The sequence below is a fragment of the Lepisosteus platostomus genome, chromosome 9 (genome assembly GCF_059453375.1).
Source record: "Lepisosteus platostomus isolate fLepPlt1 chromosome 9, fLepPlt1.hap1, whole genome shotgun sequence".
Lineage (NCBI taxonomy): Eukaryota > Metazoa > Chordata > Actinopteri > Semionotiformes > Lepisosteidae > Lepisosteus > Lepisosteus platostomus.
Window position 1 is genome coordinate 22,173,290 of NC_142619.1, and position 17,823 is coordinate 22,191,112.

Below are 17,823 nucleotides of genomic sequence, written 5' to 3' on the forward strand. Positions count from 1 at the left end.
ACAGTTGGAATTTTGCGATCATGGCGTTCCCTTTGTCTTGAAAATGGAATATAGAAATGTGTTTCCCTTACAAGGACAGATTGAGATTTTTTTAAATGAGCAAAGATGCATTTCCAGTCTGCATTTCCTGTCATGTAAATGGTCCTGGAGGTTAAAAGTTTTATCCCCCCCAAAAAATTGAAGTATTTCCCAAAGCTCAAACAGGCGATTGAGGACTTTTTCACATGAAAGCCACCACAGTTCAGTGTGAAAAAGGAGTTGAGTGTGATCACTGCCCATCTCTTCACAAAGCTGAGACAAAAGCCGGGCATTCAGAAAATTTACCATTTTAACAGCTTCATCAAGTACTTTTTCTAGATCTGTATGCATGTTGTGCGTGGCAAGTGCTTCTCCGTGTATATAACAATGTGTTGATTTTGCTTCTGGTGCAACAGCTTGAACACGTGAAACAAGTCCTTTCTTAATCGTGGCTTTTGCTCCATCCGTGCTTGTTCCAACATATTGACTAAAATTCAATTTATTTTCTTGAATAAATACATCAATAACTTTAAAAATAGCTTCCCCAGTTGTATGTCTGGGCATAGGTTTGCAGAATAAAAGATCAACGTGTACTTCTTTATTTACCTCGTATCTGACAAACACTAAAAGATTAGCAAAATTCACAAGAATTCAGAGAATTAAAGTATACATCTATGAACATTTTCTATATACTGTACCTTCCTTTTTTTGCATAATATCTCTCCTGTATGCAGACACAGAATTAAATGGTGACTATTTACAAAAGATCAGATGAGAAATTAGATGTCAAAATCTATACATTTTGCTCTAAGATAACAGTTACATTTGATAGATCAGTTTACTGTAATACAAAAGGGACCCTTTTAGCTTTGTAGATATAGGAAGCTAAGCAGGTGTAAGGCTGGCCTGTACTTGGATAGGAGACCTCATGGGAAAAACTAAGGTTGCTGCTGGAAGAGGTGTTAGTGGGGCCAGTAGGGAGCACTCACCCTGCGGTCTCTGTGGGTCCTAATGCCCCAGTCGGGGACACTATACTGTAAAAAAGCGCCATTCTTGAGATGAGATGTAAAACCGAGGTCTCGAAAAGAGTAGGTGTGTTACCCTGGGTCCTGGCCAAATTTACCATTGGCCTTTACCAATCATGGCCTCCTAATAATCCCCATCTTTGAATTGGCTTAATCACTGTTTTTCTCCCCACTGATAGCTGATGTGTGAGCGTACTGGTGCACTTTGGCTGCTGTTGTATCATCCAGGTGGATGCTGCACATTGGTGGTGGTGGAGTGGAGTCCCCATTAAACCTGTAAAGCGTTTTGAGTGGAGTGTTACTTTATATTAAATAAATGTAATGGATTAACTACTAAAACAATTCACATGAACCCCTTATGTATTTGCTGAACTTGAGCAGTGATGATCAAGATTTTAAAGATTTTGATCAATTTGAATTAAAGGTTGCTAGAGGAGTTTGGGGTTTTTCTCACTAAACTGTATCAATAACCATCAAAGTAATTATAATAGTAGAAAACACAGGTGGAAACTTTCATTGCTGATGCTTATGACACATATAATGTAACTTCAGATTGTGTATAGATGTTTAAAATATTCTGTACAGTGTACAACATTGTAACTCTCCCCCACCCCATCCAAATACACACCTTAATATTTGTTGTCGTGATAAACTATTGAAAAAAAAAATGAATACAACAGTTAAAGAAAAATAATTTTGAGTTGTAGTATCATCAAGTTATTTTCAAGCTGATGAAGAAGGATTAAGATGAATTTTTATTACATTTCAACAAGAGAATTAACAAAAGCACATGGCCAAAGTTAAATTCTAGTAACTTAAGAATAAGACAGTGAATGTCCTTGAGTGGCATTTGCAGTCGAAGTCCTGACTTGCGTCCTGCTGAAAATATAGAAAAAGACTTGAAAAATGCTGTCCATAAGAAATTCCCAAGCAACTTGAAGATGCAGAGGAATTCTGCCAAGAAGAATGGACAATTTTTGCCCATTCTTCTTGGTACCAGGCCAGTGTGCCAAGACAGAAGAGACTTACCCAGATTGCAGCTGTAATTGCTGCCAAAGGTGCTTCCAACAAATATTGAGTTCACTGGTATGAATATTTATGTATCATTATATTCCATTTTTTTTCTCTTACATTTTTACTGACATTTACTACTAATCTTACCTGTAGAAGTCTTCAGTCTTAGCATTCAGTAATTTCACAAAATGGGAAACTATAGGAAGAGTCTTTTACAAGGCACTACATTTAAAATGAAGGAAAACTGATCTCACCTTTATTTCAGTGTGTTAATTAACAGAACATTACATTCAACAGAGGTGTGAAATCAGCTTTGTATTCTGCAAGGGCAACCTCGATGGAGTCATTATAATGCTTATCAGTCAGACAGGTTTTTAATTGGACTCACATAGGTGTGTGGAATCAAATGTCATTTTGAACATACAACAGTTTTGTTCATACAGTATATATATTTTAAATATAATTTCAATTTTTGAAGCTATACAATCCAGTTTAAATAATTGGTTGAGAAATTACACTAACATGGAGGCAAGGTGGCATAGTGGTTAGCATTGCTGCCTCACAGCACTGGGGCCCTGGGTTTATTGTCTGACCTAGGGTGCTATCTAGGTGGAATTTGCATGTTCTCCTCATGTTCATGTGAGTTTTCGCCTGGTGCATCAGTTTACTCCTACAGTCCAGAGACATACTTGGGAGATTAATTGGCTTCCTTGAAAATTGGCCCTGGTGTGAGTGTGTGTGTTTGTGTCTGTGTATGCCCTGCAATGGACTGCTGTCTCATCCAGTGTATATCCCGTATTGCATCTCTTGCTCGCTGGGCTAGGCTCTGGCTCCTTTGTGAACATGTATTGGATTCAACAGTTAGAAAATGGATGGATGATACTAATAGCTCAATCTATGAAGGGGTTGAAGTAAATATCCCACAGAGGTTCAGCTGGTTGAAATTAAATCTGTCATTAAATTATAGGCCAAGCCTATCCAAGAGGTCACTCTACTTGCTTATGTCCAGGCTGCAAGCATTGTCTTAAATTTCTACCAGCATTTAAAGCACCAAACGGAAAGAATAGCCTTCACTGTACTAATGATATTATGTAATTGTCTGTTCTTTTTCTCACAATTCACAGCTCAGGCTGTTCAATTATTCAGTTTCACATCTGTTAAAAATGCAAAGTCAAACAGCCACCTAGTGTCTGATATTTGGGTTTATTTTCATTTCTTGATTTCATAAAAGATTATTACCTACAGCATATAGTCTGTTATTCACCCAACATTTTTTTTCTACCTTTGCAACATTTTATTTTTTTATAAAGCATTTTCCCTTTTATGTTGCATTTACTGTAGTTCTCACTGTATGGATTATAGTCTCCCTATAGTAATTTATGTTTCTTACTATACAGCATGTTGGTCTCCTAATACAAAATTATGTTCTCTCATATGGTGCTTTTATCTCTCTCTTGAGTAAGTGGGTCTTCATATACAATATTTTTTCTCCATTCACAGCATTTTGGTCAATCTTTACAATGTTTTCATTCACTCATTGCATGTAACATTTCAGTCTCACTTCATAGTATTTTGTCATCTCCATACTCCAATTTGTTCTTTTTATACAGTGTTTTATTATTCCTTTAAAGCACCTAGAAAAGATCAGTCTTTTAAAATAATAATTTTCTTCACTAACTCAGTAAAAGTAATTTAGTGTCTCTGACTGTAATGCTGGTTTCAGTTCAATTCTATTGAATACAGTTGGCCTGCTGCCAGAACATCTTTTAGCAAATCCTGGTGCATTGTTGATAAGTGTTTCTTGACATTGACCAACTTAGAAAGATTTAGAAAGAGAAGGTCTTCATTAACTTGTTAGAATTCTTCGAACAAGGAACAAGAGCGGGCTATAAGGCCAAAGCCTAAAGTATGATTTATTTAAATTTCCAGAAAGCTTTATAAGATCTGTCATAAAAGGTTAATCCACAATAAAAAAGTCACATGGATGTAAGGTAATGTAAATACCTAGTTCAAAATCTGAATACCACCTGTTTACAACTATATATTTAAGGGGCATATAGTGTAATGGCATATGAAAGCACTGGTATACCACGGGGTCTTTTTGCAGTCCTTTCTATATTTCTATAGAAATCTATAGCAATTATATTTTTTTCTGGTACGATTAGCATTCAGTGGGGAATGATAAAAAGTCTTAAATCAGGAGTTTGAACATACATTCTCTACTTATTGATCATTTTAAGCTCCCAATAAAACATCCTGTCCAGAAATAGGGTTGACGTAGGCCAGCATGTCGCTAGATTATGCATGCACATTTGCGGGGGGTCTGTCACTGTTGGCTTTCAGAACCCCTCCAGACTCCTAGGATGTACCCTGTCAGAGAAGACTGCTCAGTCCCAAAAAACATCACATCACATCATCACAGAGCTATTAGACGGCAACAGATCTTCAGTTCTGTGAAATAACTCTTTAGTCCTCATTTCCTCTAAAAGAGCTAGAACTGACAAATTCCTGTCAAACCCCATTCCTCTTCCTCACAAAATATTAACTCTTCCTTTTCATTCCCTAGAATCCTTGGCATAGCCCGGCTCATCCATCCTTCCATTCAATGGAAGACACAGTACGCATTCCCTGCCTCATTGGAGACCTACTCGTTCACCAAACTCAGATTAACCACTGGCGCCCAGTTTCCAGCTATAAACAAACCTAATCTACTGCTCTATAGAGACTACACAGAATACAATTGAATCCAGGAATACACACTAGAATAACAAATGCAAAATGTTCTCTGGATGTATTGTTTTTTTCTAATTCCAATCCATAACAGAATTCTTGCACGGCTTCATTATCTCTTTAACCTTAAACTGGAGTAAAGACTGCCAACTGGCTGCTGATGTTAAAGCACAAAAGTTGAATAAACACTCCTATGTAAATACTCTACAATTCAGGATGCTACTAACACTTTTACTCTTCCTGAACTGCAGGAGTTTCGACCCTCAGCTCCTGACTGCTGATATATTGACTTCTGCTACTCCTGAGTAATGTCCAATTATGCACAGGGCCAGTCAGATGCTCCTTTTTCTGGCTAGAAAATATTCCATTCCACAGGAGGCAAATCAGTTAATTAAGGCAGGTGTGTCTAATTAACTCAATAATTCAATAATCCAATAGGAGGAGGAGGCTTTAACCAAGCCTAAACTTACTCCATCACACTCTTGGAAAATTAAACCTGTTTGTTAAGTGCAAACTAATTAAAACAGGAAGTTGTTGTTTATAGGGTATATAGAAATTTGTAACTGGGATTTGAAATGTCTAACAATTCTAAAAATCTAAAAATAATTTTAAATTAAAATGAATCACATTATTAGTTCAATTAATGACTCGATTCAGTTAATGTGTGATCATCTGAAGTGAAATATAGCAGACAAAGGGGAAATACATGAATGGGAAAAGCTTTCTAAATTGTTTAATGAAAGGTATGTACAGTAGAAATAGTGTGATGAAGTACACCCCCTCACAATTATGTGGTGTAACATATTGAGACATATTTGACCTTCCCCTAATCCTCACTAAGTCCTAAAATTCGATAAAAATGACCTCATTTGACAATTAACGTGCAAAAAATACTTTGTTATTATTTATTTTAAAGTAAATCAACCAGCATTCCATATCTTTCAGTGGGAAAAAAAATGCACCCCTTGATTCAGTAAGTTGTGGCACCCATTTTAACGGTAATAACTTGAATTAAACATTTCCTGTAAGAGTTGATCAGTCTCTTGTATCAAAAGGAAGGAGTTCTGGCCCAAACTTCCTTACAGATCCTTAGGGCTTTCTTGTATTCACAGCTCTCTTTAGGCCCTGCCACAGCTTCTCAGTGGGGTTTATATCTGGACTTTAACTAGCCACTTTCAGTTCAGCTTTAGCTGTTAAACAGATGGTCTCACATTTTCTTCTAGAATACTCTGATACAGTGAGGAATTCATAGTAGACTCATGGATACTATGGCCCAAAACATACTTGATGGTTGGTATGAGATTCTTCTGGTCAAAGGCAATGTTTGGTTTTTGTAACAATGAAGTTTTGCATTATGGCCAGACAATTCTACTTTGACTCATCTGTCCAGAGCACATTGTTCAAAACGTTTTTTAATAAAGCTCTGTTTTGCAAACTTAAGCCATGTACTGTAGCAATGTTCTTCTTGGAGAGCCAGGGTTTTCTCCTGGCTATCCTTCTATGAAACCATTATTATTCGATCTTTTCTTGATGGTGAACTCATGAACTCTGACATTTACCATATTATGAGAGGTCTGGAGCCTCATGTCAGATCTTGGAGAGAATTTAGTAGGACGGCCACTCCTGGGTAGAAATCCGTCAACGGTCTTGAATGTTGCCCATTTGTCCAATATCTTTCTTAACATGAATTATGGACTTCATATTGTTTGGAAATGGCTTTGTAACTGTCAGGAGTTACAGCGAAGTGGCTGGTTAGGACCCTATGTGAGGCTGTGGTAGATTTATCCCGGAAAGGTTTCATAAAGTTCCAAAAGTATCCAAATCCTAAAAACTTAAAGCGATGCCATAGTCAAGGGATTGAGCAGGGGTTTTGAGAGCCAAAAGACGATTAGTTTTAAAGTGTGCTTTCCCTAAAAGGTAAAGCGAGGGTTGAGCTCAGAAGAGGGAGCCTCAATAGTGAACGGAGACTGAGTGGAGTGAGAGGGTATAAATAGGGAAGAGCGTGTGGAATGATAATTGATTAATTAGTGCGCGGGATGTTTACGGTGATAGGTGCTCATGGGTATGTGGTGACGTTTAAGTGCTCGCGTGCGGTTCGTGACAGTAACCCTTCCCAAACTATAAGTACGCTGGGCAAACGTTCCGAGGTCAAATTCTTCCAGCACGGGGGTACCTTTAAAGCGGAGACGACGGCACCGAACTTTTTTGGCGCACCTTCTCTTTAAAGCCCTGGCCAAATATGAAGACAGTACGTACAAGTTATAATTCAAACGAAATTAAAAACTACACATCCCAGTTACCATGGTGGTGCTTGTGATCATTGCGTTTAACCAACGAAACAGGGCGAAAAATCAGTCACATGACTTTGGGGCAGAGTTTCGAAAGCTTAACCTATCAGCAACAAAGCGAAATTTACACGATAGGCTACCTCAAACTGTCAGTTACACGACTGTGTATGTCGCTTAAGCCACTTCTATTTGGCATTTTAGTTATGGAGGCGAGAAGACGCCCCCCCCCCCTCTCTGGGTGTCTGATTTGCCGCCATCTTTAACTGTTCCATGTCCGAATGGTAGTAGCTACGCGTACGAAATAAAGTTAAACAAATCTACAAAACATATATATTTTTGTGGTAAGAGGGCGCAAAACATCAGAATTTACTGCTATTAATTACTGTTCGATTTATAGTTGAAATCTGAGCCTAGATATAAAGTTAAAATCTCGACAAAGCAATGTAGGAAATACAGAGAAAATAAATCCTTTCTGACATCTAAAATCAGTTTCGATCAAGATCTCTAAAACGAACAAGAAAAAGGATTTTCGGAGGGCAATTACGCTGTGTTTATATAGAATAAGTGATTTATGAGCAATCTTATTTCTTGTTCGTTTAAAACAGTGAAATATCAGCTGCAAAAGATCGCACCAGAAACAGCACTCTCTCTGCCTGTCATAGACGTTCAGGAAAGGCTGAATGAAGTCATGTCAAGAACAATAATTCGGAGATCAATAATAACAGTTGTAGGACAAGAAACAAAAGATAATGAAAACTTCAGCTTTTTTAGGCTAAAACTCAAGTTCATTCTACAAATTAAGGCAAATGAAAATTCAGGACGTTAAAGTGCTAGAATTGTAAAAAATACAAAAATGCACATGAGTAAAAAGTTTTAGAAATGGAGCAGGTGTTGCTTTGAAATAAGCAAACAGAAAAAAAGCCATGACTATAGTGCAGAAGAGGGATGCAGGAACACTTGCTTAGATATACAAAAAATCACAAAAAGGTGTATGTTACACAAGAACATGCAAACATGTTCATCATGTACATGAACATGTACATCAATTTCCCTTCGCGATCAATAAAGTCTTATCTATAAACATGAAAAAGAGTGAGGAATCAGAAAATTAGCATGCATAAAAAACAGCAATTCTGTCAATGAGCCCTAAATGAATTAATAGCAACCATGGTTTCATGGAGGGCTTCTCAGATAGTTGGGCATTCAGGTAGATTGCCAAGTGAAAGGATTTGTAAACATACTTTGTTAAAGCAAGTCAGTTTTTTTCCGCAACACATAAAAGACATTTTTCCAAGAAAGTTTAGCCTTTGTCACTAATGAAACCACTAAATTAAGACATAAATATAGAAATCTTAAGATTTTTTTATTCAATGTTGGTAGCAGGATGAACTGTGCTAAGTGTATATTTTGTCGCAGAGTTGCTGCAAGATGTTAACAGTGAAAAAAGGTATTTAGAAATGAGTTATTTCAAGAATAAATTTTTCAGAATAATTGCAAATCTAGCAGGATAGAGAAAGCACATAAAACAGGCAGTTAGATTGATCAGATTAGTATGAAAAGTCATTTAGCAAAGGGAATGAGAAGAGTGACAAACTAGTATACTTTAGATCTTTTTATCTGAACCAGGGAAAACTGATGTTTCTCTATAACAATAATAAAAAACTTTATTTTATATATCACCTTTAAAAGTGGCATCTCAAAGCAATACAGTAGATATAAAAACAGATAAAAGGACCACAGATTACAAAGTAAATACATATAAGAAAGACAAGCAGTTAGAGGTGCTACCAAAATTAGAAAATGAAGCAGATACAGACACTAAGTCTTCTGAAAAGAAAGGTTCTGAGGTTAGATTTAAATGCACTCAGGGTACGTGACTGATATCACTGGGAATACAAATTGAGAGCTCTGGGGTGCAGCTAGAGAAGACCCTGTCACCCACAGAATGTAGATGTTCTTGAGGACAGCTAGAAGACCAGAGTCAGACGGACAAATGTGGGGAGTAGACAGATAATAAGCCATATACTGCAGGTACTGAATGAGGATGAGGATTTTGAAGTTGACTCGAAACCTGATAGGTAACCAATGCAAGGACTTGAAAACAGGTGTAATGCATCCCTGATAGGATTCTCGCTGTCATATTCTGAACATATTGAAGATTGCTCAGTGTGGATTTAATTTCCCCAGTGAACAGGATGTGCATTTATTAATTCTAGAAAAAAAGCCTTTCTTGATTTCTCTAGTTCTTAGTTTCTCTAGTTCCCTTTAAAATAAACTATTATTCCACAATGCAGAGTATTACATGGCCAGTATTTACACATGATATTTGTGATTTAAAGAAATTAACACAAGCAGCTTTTGGAGATTTAAGTGTTGGCTGAGTTATTGCAGGATAAAAGACTAGAGATGTTGGTAAGAAGAAGATAATTTTGGGATAGCTGAGGAATACACTGATAACAAGAACACTTCCTAATGGGGTTAGGCATACTTTTGATGAAGATGATGAAGTTAACAGACTGTATGTTTACATAGATACTGAAATGAGGATTGTATTTTAGATTTTGTGTAGTTGCTAGCATTGAACTGTGTGTTGGATGCACATGAATTGAAGGAATGGGCAAACATAGCTGATGCGGATCCACAGAGCCAGCATATTAAGATGTTTATAATTAGAGGCAATTTGTTTAAATAACTAGGTATGGATACTGATGTGCAAGAGAGGTGGAAAGGCTGTTTCCTTAAGCCAGCACTATAAAATATTTTATTCTCAGCTGCCATTTCATAGTGGGTTTCTAACACTGTGTATAGTTCCATCCACACAGTGCCTATACTTCCATCCATTTCTAATCTCTTTATCCAGTACAGAGGATTTGGAGCCTATCCCAGTAAGCAACGGACACAAGGCAGAATACACCCTGGACATAGCGCCAGTCCATCACAGGACAGACAGACACAAACACACACATACCAGGGCCAGTTTTCCCATAAAACCAATTAACTTACCAGTATGTTTTGGAGTGCGAGAGGGAGTCATATCACACATATGGAGAAAACCATGTAACCCAGAGAGAACATGCAAACCCCACACACACAGGATGGCAGGAATTGAACCTAGGACCCCAGTGCTCCAAGATAGCAATGCTAACCACTTTGCCACCATTATAAATGGATGGATATCTTAGTTATCTTTCTAGTTCACAGGTTTGCATGCATAATTTAATTTTGAAAGCCACTGAGACATCAGGTACTACTGTTGTATTTATGAAAAAGAAACAAAACAAAAAGCATACTAACAACTGTGCCATCCTACTCTTTAGTTGATACAATTTATTATTTATAAACAGTTAACATTGTTAACAAAATATTTTGAATTATATTTAACCCTATTCTTTCTTTAGTTTTGTATTTAACTTATTATATGATAGTCAAATTTAATGTATATTTGAAAAATGAAAAAATATTTTTACAAGATGCGGGGAAAAGTGCAACAACTTATTACAGTGCTAAATTTAATATTGATTGCTAATAGTTTATGCTAACACCTAACGTTCTTAATTAGATGTATTTAAAACAGGGAACTAAGTGTAACATACCATTCAGAAATACAATCGAGAATAGTTTTGTGGTGTTTGTATGGATGAAAAGTTTCTAAAATGTATAACGTAACAAAATTAAAGACAATTAAAATCTGTAATCTTTCCACTTGTAATGTCATTAGACAGAACAAGAAGTTTCTGCTTTGTCTAAGGATGGTATCAAAAAGTAGTCTAAGTGGTGAGAAAGCTGCGCTTAATGATAATTAAGTGACTCAATTGTAAAAAGAGATGGTTCATATTGCTTGATTAATTTTAAAAACTAAGTTATAAATGCAGACGCGATCGCTGCCATAAGCGCTCCAGGTAGCAGAACGTTCGTTCTGCACTGCTGAGCTCCGCGCCTCCTCCCTCTCTCGGTGCCGCGCCCCTCTCTGACGGATCGCAGTGGGCGGTACGCTATTTTCAGAGCCTCTGATTGGGAAAAAAAGACCTGCTGATCAGTTTCACACACCAGGAAGAGAAAAGAATGGGATTTTTTCTCTTCGAAACGTGTGTTGTCTTTATGAAATTCGTGTATTTTAAACGTTTAATTAAGAAGTAAAAACCTTACAGCGTACACAAAGATTCTGAGCTGATCACGAGGAAGAAAAATCACCCTTTTTTCGCGCATAAAAAGTGGTTTTTAACTCTCGAAACCTGTTTTTATATGTTTTAAAGTCGTGCAATGTCTAAGTTAAGCAGGAACACATCATTATATCTCATTTTTTATTTATTTTTTAAAAAATTTAAAAATCGTTTGCCCAGCCTACTATAAGCAGCAACAATTCTTTCTCTAAGACTGTCACAAATGTCTTTTGATCTGGGCATTATGTGTTCCTATGAACCAGAGTGTTTGTTAGTTCAAACTAACAAAGTTTCTGATATTATGTACAAGTGGAATCACTTCCTTATGATTTGCACATGTTTTGGTGCATCTAATTTTACATACCTTCTTAATTGACACAGTAGAACTAAGGATGCACTTACAACACATTTTTACACAAAGATATTGAATGCTGGCTACTTTTTAAATAATTAATGACAATTTTTGTATGTCCATTTTCAAAAGAAGTTAGTATTATCTACTGTTAGGAATTGGCCAGCGACCACATCACCCTGCAATTCACAACTGACAACCCACTGAAGCTAAGCGGGTGTGAGCCTGGTCAGTACCTGGATGGTAGACCTCATGGGAAAGCTAAGGTTGCTGATGGATGTGGTGTTAGTGGGGCCAATAGGGGATGTTCACCCTGCAGTCTGTGTGGGTCCTAATGCCAGTATAGTGACAGGGACACTATACTGTTAAAAGGTGCTGTCCTTTGAATAAGATGTAAAACCGACATCCTGACTGTGGTCATTAAAAAATCCCCCAGTGTTTCCTGAAAAAAGAAGGGGTGTTACACTGGTGTCTTGCCCAAATTTCACATTGGCCTTTTCCAATCATGGCCTCCTAATAATCCCCATCTATGAATTGACATCATCATTCTGTTCTCCTCCCCACTGATAGCTGATGTGTGGTGAACGTACTGGCACACTATGGCTGCCATCATATCATCCAGGTGGGTGCTGCACATTGGTGTGGTGTCCAGAAAAGCACTATATAATTGTAAGGAATTATTATTATTATTATTATTATTTGGAGAGAATTAGGTGACGGTCAAATATGTCTAAGTAAGATAAATCATAAAATCTTAAGATGTACTTATTCTTTCACCACAATGTACTTATTTGATCTCATACATTTGTAGCAGTATGTTTAACTAAAATTATGTACAGTATAAGTTTATATCACAAAACTCTAACACCAGTACAATGGAAAGGGGGCAACGTATTATAAAACAATGCAAACCAATTAACATACTGAAATCTTGCTTTGAAATCGAAGCTTCTTTCAGTCTGCTCTTGCTAATGTGGTAATTTATCATTTCAGACCTCCGACAGTTTATTTTGTCACCACTTTCATCTCTGAGTAATTAGGAGCACAGGCTATCTGATCTGTGGGGGAGCACAACTACTGATGACTTATTAAGAGGTACCCAGAAGAAACATGAAGCTGTCAGTGGAATCCAGACTCCACAAAGCATGAAGAGCAAGTCGTGACTAAATTGTTTTTAAGACAGCAGCTTTGTGGGCAGTGCAAACAAGAATTTGAATGACAGATTACTAAATAATTAGCAGCTTTATCCATCTTTTGGTTTCTTTATTCTTCTCATTGTCAGTATACAACAGAATGCGTACTGGTTTCTTAATTATAAAAGTGCTGCAGAACAAAGGATGACACAGAAAAGATATTTGGAGCTTCTATGCTTTATTGGAAGATCTGAAAATTGATTGTTCAGTTTCCTAGACAACGAGAAAATAATGTTACATAAAGTTGTACACTGTTTAATCTCAATTGAACCTTGTTTAGTTAATTTTAAACAATGTTTATTTGTTAAATAGTTTATAGTTTTGTCTGTACAGGATATTCTTTTTGGTCTACAATTTGTATCATCTCACAAAATGACATTTTTATTACTTTACATTTTTATTCTAAGACTACAGTGAAGTACCAGGAAAAAAATGTATTTATGTGCAGTAGTAATTCAGCAGTCCTTTATATAATTTCTTATGCCTTGTCAATTCAAGGGTATTATTACGGTGTATGCATCACTATTTAATAAACTTAAGAAAATATTTAACAATATAAAAGATCTTCATCTTTGTCCTCCTCTTTATTTTTCTATCGTTTCCAATTATGTCTACCACCAGGTGTCAGCATTTCCCAATAAGTAAGAAAAAGTATCCAATTGCAGTCAATGTAATTGTAATTAGCTTGTTGTGAAGTAAATTCTGTTATGCTATGTCACTATATACTGATTGTAAATGACAATTGAATCTTTAATTAAAGAATTCCTTGAATGACCAACCCATTTTATAATAACAGAGACAAATTATATTTTGGGGCAACCCTTTCCACAATACATAAATTATTAAATATGTCCAATGTAATTTAGTTTAAAATTCTGTTCATTATGTACCATTTAGCAATTGGCACCATACTGATATCATATGTTCCCCATAATGTATAGTTAATTGCAGGAAAGTAAATATTTCTGTTTTGTAATTTTGCCTTTTATCAATTAAATAAAACATTTCACAAATATTTGAAAATTATTTAGGTAATTATTTCCTTTTTGACATTATTTTATATATGTTGTGTTGTTCTTATCATGTACTGTATGCTGTATATGGTATTATATATGTTGTATATAGTAGGTATACTGTAATATCCTCTGCATTTCCCAGTTATTGCCCTTTTTCAAAATGTAGTGTAATTCCTATTTTACTTTTTCCCACTCATTCTAAGTATGTGCTATTTCTGATAGTTATATTATGAATCACCTGAGATTAACTCTATTCAAAGTCTGGTATAATACTTCAGTTTTCTTAAGAGCATTATGTCTCAGATGAGTCTCAAACAGTCATTCTGTTCATAACTACACTAATGAGAAATTAGATCATTTCAGGTCATGTATATTATATTACATCCCCATATCACCTTTATGAAAACTTTTTTTTTTCAGAATTGATCAAATTTTCTCAATATGTAGTGTTATATTCTTAAACGATAGTTGTTCTATTAAAGATTTATTTCAGATTATGTTAAGTGTATCAATCATAATTATACAATATAATCTGATTAAAATCTAAATAATTCAGAAATCATTTTTTTTTAATTTAAATGGATGTTCCTTAAAATGATGTTATTGTTGTCCAGATTTAATTTGGGGAGTAGTGTATTCAATATCAAGAAGGTAAATTAGATTTCATTTACAGAAGATTTATTTTGAATATATTTTGTTTTTTTGGCAAATCGATGGAGTATTGCAAATGCACAGATTACTTAGCATGTACTGTAGGTGTTATATCTTGTCACATTTGCTTGAAACGTGAAAATTAGTGATACAGTTTTATATATGACAGTTAAATTTTTTAATCCATTTTGTTTTGAAAGACTATGCCCATTCCTATAGCTTTTTTGTGTAAAAAGAGTACTGATTTTTATTTATGCTTATGTTTATTTTGCATTGTATGAATGACTTTCCTTCATTCTGTGTGTGCATCTGCCAAGATAGCTAATGCATCACCCGACATCATACAAACCTTAATGCAGTATCTCTTCTAATGACTGCATTTCTTTCTTTGTTAGGGAAGTAAACTATGTGTATGACTGTGAGTATCCATTGAGTACTACCTAGTCACAACAAGTATTTGAAGCATGTGTAAAAACCTTCACAGTGATACGTTCCTACCACCTGCAAAACATTGCTTGGTCTGCCTACTGTATCTGATGCTAATAAACTCATACATCCCATTACAAGCTGGACAATGAAAGGACAGCAATAGAGAGAGGTGACATAGTCGCAGTGTTGAAGCACTCTTTATTCTAATTCTTATTAACAAAATAAATGTTTTCAAAAAAGCATCCACAGTGTGAACTAAAAAGAAAAGCTCTTTACTGTAGTTACTGTAGGCTGCCTCTTAGGAGGACTTGAGCTCTTTGTCTGGTCTCCTTAGCTCTATTTTCCCGTCAGCAGTTCGGACGTTCAGTGTGTTCGTCTGGTCTTTCTCAAAGTCTCAGATCCTTGGCTCATTCGTCTAATCTCAGTTCTGGAGTTCTCCTATTGGACTCCTACTGTAAGTGTGATGTCAAGGCTCTGCTACCGGCTGCCTAATAAACCTGTTTGAAAGGGGAGAACATCTTTACAGAGGTATTACAATCATGAGTAGTGACAGCAAACTCCTCTCAGAAAGTGAATTGGGTGACTGCCTTTCACAAATGTCTATATTTAATCAAAAGTAGGCTACTATAATACGTAAATTGAGTATAATACCTTATGAATCTTGAGTGTCTCCACAGATTATTGGCCTATATACAGTAGGAGCAAAAAGTCGTCTGCATCAGCACATAACTGAAGCACAAAATAAATCAATATTCAAGTGAAATAGATCAAGTATTTTGAATCACAGATGTCAAGCAACATCTCAGAAAATGGGAACAAATATACAGATCAATGAACCATAGATGATCCATATTGAAATGTGAACACTGTCAAATTGAAAACATTTCAAAGTTTGTACCAGCTCCAGTATATTCTCTCTAAGCATCAACCTTGATGCAAAAACCTTATCAGCCTTGTGAGAAATAAATGTGGGATGTTCTGCCACTCCTTATGTGCAGCTGATACTATCTTCACACCACCATAAACATACAGTAGAACTCCCTGCTACAGATATTTTTTTGCTTTATTACAAACACCTGATCAATTATTACTGCAATTTATTGCCATATTATTTTTGGTATATTTACTTTTCTCTTTAAAACTGTTAACTAGCATACAACTTTAGAATGTAAAACAAACAGCAACCAAGAACATATACTGTATGGTAATGTTACCTTTTGCTCTGGTCTAGTAACCACAATGTGCCATCCTCCTCTACTTAATACTACACACCAACTTTGTGAGAGGCCTACTGGTTACTGTGCTTCTTAGCTAAACTCTGTTCTCATTTGCATTGCAATCAGAATCTTATCCTTCCTAATTCTAATTAATAATTGCTTACACTTATATAGCACTTTTCTGGACACTCCACTCAAAGCGCTTAACAGGTAATGGGGACTCCCCTCCACCAATGTGCAGCATCCACCTGGCCCCACTAACACCTCTTCCAGCAGCAACCTTAGTTTTTCCCAGGAGGTCTCCCATCCAGGTACTGACAAGGCTCACACCTGCTTAGTTTCAGTGGGTTGCCAGTTGTGAGTTGCAGGGTGATATGGCTGCTGAACATAATTCTAAGAATCCATTAGCACATTCTGAGCTAAAACACACAAAACACAACAAAAAGAAAACAACAAATTCACAAAATGGGATTTTTACATGTTAATTACGATCTATCTGATGACCTTTGCATGTGCCCACCATGGAATGTACATCAATGTGGAATTGGCTTAGAAGCAGCTTGGTACTGCTTTCTGTTTAGTCTCAGTTAGTGTGAGAACTGGGGAAGTGTAACAGGTAACATTAGGCACAATAAGCCCTTTTACCATGGCGTAGAATATTGGATATGCATCTTGTGAAAAAAGACAGAAATAAAGAAGATTTGACCAAATTCCTAAAACAGTGAGCTGTAGAATACCTTTGTAAATACAAGCATTAAAACTTTTAAAATGAGATTGTGAGGAAAAAAAAAAGCACCAGATCTAATCAGAGATCTTACAGTAAATCTTATGTCAAACAGTCAAAATCAACACAACATGTCAGAAAAGATCAGGTTTCATAAATATTTAATCATTTTCCCTATTTTTGTCATTTTCACATTATGTTTTGTCTTTTAACACAATTTTTTGTGGAACTGAATAGAACAGAAAAGTATACTTTTAAAGGATTGACAATTGAATATACTTTATATACAAGGAACTATTTATGCTTTGATTGTATGCTAAATATACAGAAATATTTTCAAAGCAATGTACTTTATATTTCAGTGACACAGTGCTTAGCATTGCTGCCTTGCAGTGCTGGAGCCTTTGGTTCAGTCCTGGACTTGGGGTGCTACAGTATCTGTGTGGAGATTGTATGTTATTTGTCATGAACCGTATTCCCGCCTGCACTTCTCGGCGTCAACACCTGCGCAATAGTTAAGCTATTAGCACTGTTCACGCCCTTTTTACCAATTTATACCCTCTCACTCCTCTCAGTCCTCGCTCACTGTTGAGATCAACTTTAGCTTTTCTCTTGTGTGCGTACCTTACTGACCAGACTTCTGGATTCCGACCCTGTTTTGTCTTCAGCTACGTCTTTGTTTCTGTCTAGCGGCTATTGGATTTGGATAACTTACTGACCTGACTTCTGGATACCTGACCCAGCCCTGTCTCCGGTTTCGACTTCGTCTCTGCCTATCTCTTTTGGATTTGTATACTCTCCACCAGACTCTCCGGAAACCCGACCAAGCCTTCCGACCCCAACCTCGTATACTGCCTTTCACTCCTAGGATTTTGGACACCTACTCTTACTACCTTCTCTCTCAGCACCGCATAGGGTCAGACCACCTTTTCTCACAAGTCCCTAGTGACATTAGTGACATTATTCTTGTGTTTGTGTGGGTTTTTCCTCTGGTGCTCCAGTTTCC